This window comes from Octopus bimaculoides, unplaced genomic scaffold (genome assembly GCF_046866305.1).
Source record: "Octopus bimaculoides isolate indiv1 unplaced genomic scaffold, ASM4686630v1 contig147, whole genome shotgun sequence".
Classification (NCBI taxonomy): domain Eukaryota; kingdom Metazoa; phylum Mollusca; class Cephalopoda; order Octopoda; family Octopodidae; genus Octopus; species Octopus bimaculoides.
Window position 1 is genome coordinate 69959 of NW_028315397.1, and position 7927 is coordinate 77885.

Below are 7927 nucleotides of genomic sequence, written 5' to 3' on the forward strand. Positions count from 1 at the left end.
CGTCTTTGGTTTGTGTTCGATAAGCCTGGGTTCATTTCTGTGTATGTTTTTGGTTTATTTTCCTGCAGCAAGGGCTTATCCGATGCCTATTCTACGATGAACTGTGTTTCGTAGTTAATAAACAAATTGCTTTGTCTTTGCCAGCCTTGTAGCGAGTTTGTTTCTTCAGCTTCACAAGTTGTTTGCCACAGTTTAAAGACACTTTCCAAGCGTTGACCATCTCAATGTTTCTTTAATTCGTTGTAGATTTCCTCATCTATGTTCTTCAATTTTTCTTCATTGCTCAGCGCTCTAAGCTTAAGCAGTTCTATTTCTGTCTTCATGTTTTCCAAGTGTTAGTTTCTCCCATAATTGTCTTTGTTGGTCCTGTTCGTTTGGAATACGTTTAATTTGGAGTTTATGAGGCAGAATTTAACCAGTGTTCATAAATTTCTGCCTTGTGCTTGTTTTTGATGATGTTCCAGAAAGTAACCTTTCTGGCTTTAAGTTTTTCATTCTATATGTGTATAATGCGGGTTTTTAATTGATAGTGGAGGGGGATGGGCTTCTATCTTGTGTATCATCTTTAGGTGGATTTTCATTTAAGCAATTATTATGTGGTAAAGAATGAAGAGTGGTGCATAATTTGGACAAATGTTGATTGAGCTGTTGCAGGGATTGTTCTTTCTCTTCTTTTCCTCTTGTGTGGAGCGAGTGAGTTCATCAGTGTTGCTAATCAAAAGTCTCAAATTCGTGTTCATCTCTCTCAGTTCCTTAAGAGTCTCTTCATTCCTTAAGAGTCTCTTCGTCTCAAGAAGATTAAGTTTGTCCAAAGACACCTGGAAAAGGTTTAGTTTTTGAAAGCATTATATTTCGGTTGCCTACTTCCATGAGAGTTACCTTGTCTGTTGGAATACATTTTTAGATTAGTGGCGTGTACAACACATGCTCACACATGTATGTATATATATATATATATATATATATATATATATATATATATATATATATATATGTATATATATATATAGGTAATTGGTAGGTTTGCCTCGATCCTTCAGGGGTAGTCTGAAGCATCCAAGCAACCAGGGGATGTTTAAATCCGGAGGCACTCCTGGGGATCACCTGTATGGGTACCGTCATGGGAAGAGGGCGTCCAGAGGCAGGTAATATGTTGCTTAAACCGTAGTTTATGCATTTACTTGGAGGACAATCAGTAAGTTGTCATAATAGTGTTTGGAGTGTGGATATGTGTATACATATGAGTACGTACATGCACATATATGTTTGTGTGTGTATGCCCATATACATGTTTGTGTGAGTGTGTATGTATGTAGACATTATGAACACAGGAGGTGTTTCTTTCTTTTTTTTATAAATCTCCTTTTACAAAACCACTACATTATAGGGATGTCAAAAAACCGACACCGGCCCCTAAGTGATGGCCTTGAAAAATTCTGTTTTAGTCGAATGAATCGAATCCAGCACTTATTTTGGTCTGCTTTGCTGAACTGCTAGGTTATAGGAGCATAAACACCAACACTAGTTATCAAGCAGTGATGGGAGACACACACACACACACATATATATATTCGATGGGCTTCTTTCAGTTTCCATCCACCAAAACCACTCACAAGGCTTTGGTCGGCTTGAGACTATAGCAGAAGACACTTGCTCTAGGTGGCACGCAGTGAGACTGAACCCAGAACCATGTGGTTGGGAAGCAAGCCTCTTACTACACATAATATATGACAAAGATGGTGGGATAGGCTGGAAGTATAAGGTAAGTGATGACGTAGGAACGGTCAAGGGGCCTTGCAAGTAAGACAGACATGTGAGCAGAAGGACAACTAGTGCGTATGACTTTTGCTTTCGGGCTTTCACTTGGGACAGACATGGTGACCCCGCAAGAGTTCAGGGAAATTGGCGTTAGGTTCTGGCCAGAGGTTAGGTCGGTGTATCCTAAGTGGACAGTATAAATGTTGCGAGAGGACCCATGTGACAGATGAACCAAGCTTTTTAGCCCATTTCACACACCTGCTTATACCCACTGATCCACTGACTTGTACGAGTTAAGGCAGCTGGTGTATATATATATATATACAAACATATATGCTGTGTGTAGCATCGTGTGAAAGAGGGAGGCTAGTATATATTATATAAAAAAAAACTTTAAGGCGCTGCTCCAGCATGGCCGCAGTCTAATGAATGAAACAAGTAAAAGAAAGAAAGGAACATGAGAAAAAAAACCCCATACATTTCGTACGTATACCTGCGGCTAAAGACACGCAGCTAGCTTTCTGATTGAGTGTGACAAGGGACGGATTGATGTCTAGCAAGATATATTTAAACGAAGTCTATGAAAAGCATTCGACAATCCAGAATCGACCCACCCTCTCTGATCGAAGTAACCAAGTCTCGAAGGTAAATTCTTCCATTTATTGTGAGATGATGGGGGGTGGATTGGTTCGCAAAAGTTTTGCTTCGTCTCGACGTTTCCATGGAACCTTTGATTTCTTTGTAGGATGCCAAGAAGATTCCGTCCAGATTCTCTGTTGTCGGCTGAATTCCTGATTGTTGTTTCTAAGTTATTTGGGGATGTAAGGTCGGTGGAGTTGCCTCCCCTTGTCCGTCTCTGGTTTGTGTTCGATAAGCCTGGGTTCATTTCTGTGTATGTTTTTGGTTTATTTTCCTGCAGCAAGGGCTTATCCGATGCCTATTCTACGATGAACTGTGTTTCGTAGTTAATAAACAAATTGCTTTGTCTTTGCCAGCCTTGTAGCGAGTTTGTTTCTTCAGCTTCACAAGTTGTTTGCCACAGTTTAAAGACACTTTCCAAGCGTTGACCATCTCAATGTTTCTTTAATTCGTTGTAGATTTCCTCATCTATGTTCTTCAATTTTTCTTCATTGCTCAGCGCTCTAAGCTTAAGCAGTTCTATTTCTGTCTTCATGTTTTCCAAGTGTTAGTTTCTCCCATAATTGTCTTTGTTGGTCCTGTTCGTTTGGAATACGTTTAATTTGGAGTTTATGAGGCAGAATTTAACCAGTGTTCATAAATTTCTGCCTTGTGCTTGTTTTTGATGATGTTCCAGAAAGTAACCTTTCTGGCTTTAAGTTTTTCATTCTATATGTGTATAATGCGGTTTTTAATTGATAGTGGAGGGGGATGGGCTTCTATCTTGTGTATCATCTGTAGGTGGATTTTCATTTAAGCAATTATTATGTGGTAAAGAATGAAGAGTGGTGCATAATTCGGACAAATGTTGATTGAGCTGTTGCAGGGATTGTTCTTTCTCTTCTTTTCCTCTTGTGTGGAGCGAGTGAGTTCATCAGTGTTGCTAATCAAAAGTCTCAAATTCGTGTTCATCTCTCTCAGTTCCTTAAGAGTCCCTTCATTCCTTAAGAGTCTCTTCGTCTCAAGAAGATTAAGTTTGTCCAAAGACACCTGGAAAAGGTTTAGTTTTTGAAAGCATTATATTTCGGTTGCCTAGTTCCATGAGAGTTACCTTGTCTGTTGGAATACATTTTTAGATTACTGGCGTGTACAATACATGCTCACACATGTATGTATGTATGTATATATATATATATATATACATACATATGTATACATACATATATATACATATATATATATATATATATATATATATATATATAGGTAAGTGGTAGGTTTGCCTCGATCCTTCAGGGGTAGTCTGAAGCATCCAAGCAACCAGGGGATGTTTAAATCCGGAGGCACTCTTGGGGATCACCTGTATGGGTACCGTCATGGGAAGAGGGCGTCCAGAGGCAGGTAATATGTTGCTTAAACTGTAGTTTATGCATTTACTTGGAGGAGAATCAGTAAGTTGTCATAATAGTGTTTGGAGTGTGGATATGTGTATACATATGAGTACGTACATGCACATATATGTTTGTGTGTGTATGCCCATATACATGTTTGTGTGAGTGTGTATGTATGTAGACATTATGAACACAGGAGGTGTTTCTTTCTTTTTTTTATAAATCTCCTTTTACAAAACCACTACATTATAGGGATGTCAAAAAAACCGACACCGGCCCCTAAGTGATGGCCTTGAAAAATTCTGTTTTAGTCGAATGAATCGAATCCAGCACTTATTTTGGTCTGCTTTGCTGAACTGCTAGGTTATAGGAGCATAAACACCAACACCAGTTATCAAGCAGTAATGGGAGACAGACACACAGACATGAGGAGACACACACACACATATATATTCGATGGGCTTCTTTCAGTTTCCATCCACCAAAACCACTCACAAGGCTTTGGTCGGCTTGAGACTATAGCAGAAGACACTTGCTCAAGGTGGCACGCAGTGAGACTGAACCCAGAACCATGTGGTTGGGAAGCAAGCCTCTTACTACACATAATATATGACAAAGATGGTGGGATAGGCTGGAAGTATAAGGTAAGTGATGACGTAGGAACGGTCAAGGGGCCTTGCAAGTAAGACAGACATGTGAGCAGAAGGACAACTAGTGCGTATGACTTTTGCTTTCGGGCTTTCGCTTGGGACAGACATGGTGACCCCGCAAGAGTTCAGGGAAATTGGCGTTAGGTTCTGGCCAGAGGTTAGGTCGGTGTATCCTAAGTGGACAGTATAAATGTTGCGAGAGGACCCATGTGACAGATGAACCAAGCTTTTTAGCCCATTTCACACACCTGCTGTAAAGCGGTTGGCATTTGGAAGGGCATCCAGCTGTAGAAACCTTGCCAAATCAATTTGAGCGTGGTGCAGCCTCTTAGCTTGCCAGTCCTCAGTCAAACCGTCCATGGGAAGCAGAATTAAATGATGATGCTTTATTCACAATTTTATAGACTTCTCTCTCACGCTTCCCCTCTTTTTCTCTCTTGTTCTTCACTTTTCCCTTCAACCAATCACATGAAGAAGGCATTACAGTCAGACGAAATAACTAAGGAATAAGACTGAGTTAAAAAGAATTCCACGTTTCACTCGCAGCCTCCCTGACTTCAGCCAATCACATGACAGCCTCACGAATGGGCTGAGTAACGGAGGAAGAAGCAGAATTATTATAAGATTGAATTTTCGTTACCAACCCGGCTGAAACTGGCTCTGGCTCCAACTACAAATGTTGTGTTGTTTTTAGAAGTTCTCAATTAAAATCTCCCACCATACCTTAGTCACGTTCTGTTCCTAAAACTGGCTGAATGATAACTGAGTTATTCAACACAGAGCATCTCGAAATAAATGCACCACTGGGAATGATGTATATTGGCTAATACTGGGTTGGGTACACAAGAAAGTTTTAATATAGAGTTGCACATATTAGTGGATGATCAGTTTGTAATTCTGGATCATTTCCTTGTATCCAGAATAACGTGGCTCCTGGCCTTGCCCGGTTCCATGGTGGTAATGTAAAAAGCATCCTGAATACTATTTATTTATTTACTTATATATTTATTCATTTATTCATTTATATATATATATTTCTTATTTATTTATATATATATATATATATTTATATGGTGTGGCTCCTGGCCTTGCCCAGTTGCTCCCAAGATGTCCAGCCGATGACAACAGACAAAATGGATGGTAAATGAGGATAGAATTTATCTATTTTGTATTGTTTTTTTTGTCTTTTTCGGGATTTGTGGTTTTATTGTCTAATCTTTTTTCTTTTTTGTTTTTTTTTCTTTGTCTTTGCAGCTTTTCCACATAGATGTCGGTATATATAACATTATACATTACATAAATGTGTATGTGCGTGTGTGTGTACAACATGTCCATATACGCATGCATATATACACAGACTGAGAGAAGAAGAGGAGAAGGGGAGTTAGCTGCCTGCTTATATTTGTACTGATGATGTTATTGAAATTACAATAATTATTATTCTTATTAATCTCCCTTCCAACATTCTTGCCTCCTGTTTTCATTTCTTCCTTATTCCTCCACTTCCTCCCCATCATACCACAACCTCTGACCCCTTGCTGCTTCTCCTTAACCATTTATAGACACGCTCGTGCACATAGACGTCATCTGCCAAATTTCTTTTCTGCTGTGGTGGCGGCAGTGCTGGTGTTGTCCTTTTCTCTCACTATCAGCTTGGTGTAATAATATTTTTCCTTCATAAATGGTAGCTGACCGCACCATACAGTAAGGTTTTAGCAAAGTTGTATTGGAATAATGGGGCTGGGGAGCGGGACATCTTTAAAAATGTGTGTGTGCATGCGTCTTTCTGTAAAAATATATACAAGTTGGGGGGGCCAAAGGTCATGTGCCAAGATTAAGACTCTAATATCTCTATTGCACATTTCAAAAACAACCCATTTATATTTAATTAGAAAGCAAAACAAATTAGCAAATGTCTGTAGCTTTTATTCTTCGTTGCATGAGGAATATCAACTCCCTGTGACAATGTGTGCACGAATTTCTTTGGACTTTTTTTCTTTTTAAAGCCTCTTTCTGACAGAGACATCTCGGTGGTGAGGGGTCCACTTTGCTATGTGTTGGGCACACCGTATTGCATGAACTTCTCGAACAAATTGACCGGCCGTTGTATGCGATGTTGCTTTTTCTCACGATGCTTTTGGTTGGAGATGTCCACAACTGTTCTGTTCTGTTTTGTTGCACCATCGCAACCAGACTGAAAAACAAGTCCAATGTGCTCCGGAATTGTCAAAGACTTGTTTCAGTTTTTCTAAAATGGAGTGAAATAAAATAATAATTTCTTGTTAGTCTTATCAAACTCATTGGGCCCCAGGTTAAGCTAAACTCTCCTTATTCTCCCCACCAAAGTGAGGGAGTTTGTGTGTGCTCAATGTTTTCCCATTAGATAGTCTGGTAGGTCTGTTGTCCCTTCATTTAGTTCCTTAGCCATCATAACTGCCCCCGTTTCTCTCTCTCTGCCTCTTCAGTATGTATGTGTTGGGGGAGTCTGTAATGTCGTCATGGTTACTGTTTTTTTTTTTTCGTTTGTTCGTTTGCTTTTTCACCACCACAGCTTTACTATTAACAATATTTCAGTCGCATTTTTAAATCTGATAATTTCAGGGCAGGAAACTCATGATTGTCACCTCATCCCTCCCTCCCTCCTTATTTCTAATATCTTTCTAAATTCTGTTGCTACAACTACGACCACCACCACCCACAAGTACTGCTACTACTACTACTACTGTCATGTCTCTGAATTGGCAGAGCGTCAGACAAAAGGTGCTTTATGGGTAGGTAAGTCTGTTTCCCTTGCTAGCTTTGAATCTGTCAAAATACAGGATGGGCCCAAAGTCACACACTGAGACCCCCCTCTCCCCCATATTTCAAAAACAGCACTTTATGGTTAATTACAACACAAAACTAATTAGGAAATGTCAACATCCTGATTACAAGGGTTCGAAACATTCACCATTTGCAGATTTTTTTATTGTTTGTAATACAAGGAACAGAATTTCCTGCAGAGATCTTTGCACAGGTAGGGGAGGGGGCAACCATTGGTATTTGTCCTGCACACTGCATGTTGCATGGACTCTTTGCACTAATCAGGCACAGGCTGTGTGGTAAAGAAGCTTGCTTTCTAACCACATGGTTCCTGGTTCAGTCCCACTGTGTGGCACTTTAAATAAGTGTCCACTAAGCCTCGGGCCAACCAAAGCCTTGCGAGTGGATTTGGTTGACAGAAACTGAAAGAAGCCCGTCGTGTGTATATATATATATATATATATATGTGTGTGTATGTACATGTGAGTGTGTCTGTCTGTCCCTGCCACCATTGTTTGATAGCCGATGGTGTGTTTACGTCCCCCGTAGCTTAGCAGTTTGGCAAAAGAGATAGAATAAATACTAGGCTTAGAAAAAATAATTCCTAGAGTCAATTTGTTCGACTGAGAGGCAGTGCTCCAGCATGGCTGCAGTCATGTGACTGAAACAAATAAAACAATAATCGACCAACAGTGTTTCAATGTTACA

The 7927-nt window shown here is 39.8% G+C and overlaps 1 long non-coding RNA gene across 1 annotated transcript; it reads left to right on the plus strand.

Moving 5' to 3' along the window:
• Positions 1–1036: 1036 nt before the first annotated feature.
• On the plus strand, positions 1037–7880 carry LOC149129131 (uncharacterized). Its single transcript, XR_016240436.1, has 2 exons — positions 1037–2403; positions 5672–7880. It is a non-coding gene; the product is annotated as an uncharacterized LOC149129131 (long non-coding RNA).
• Positions 7881–7927: the final 47 nt, after the last annotated feature.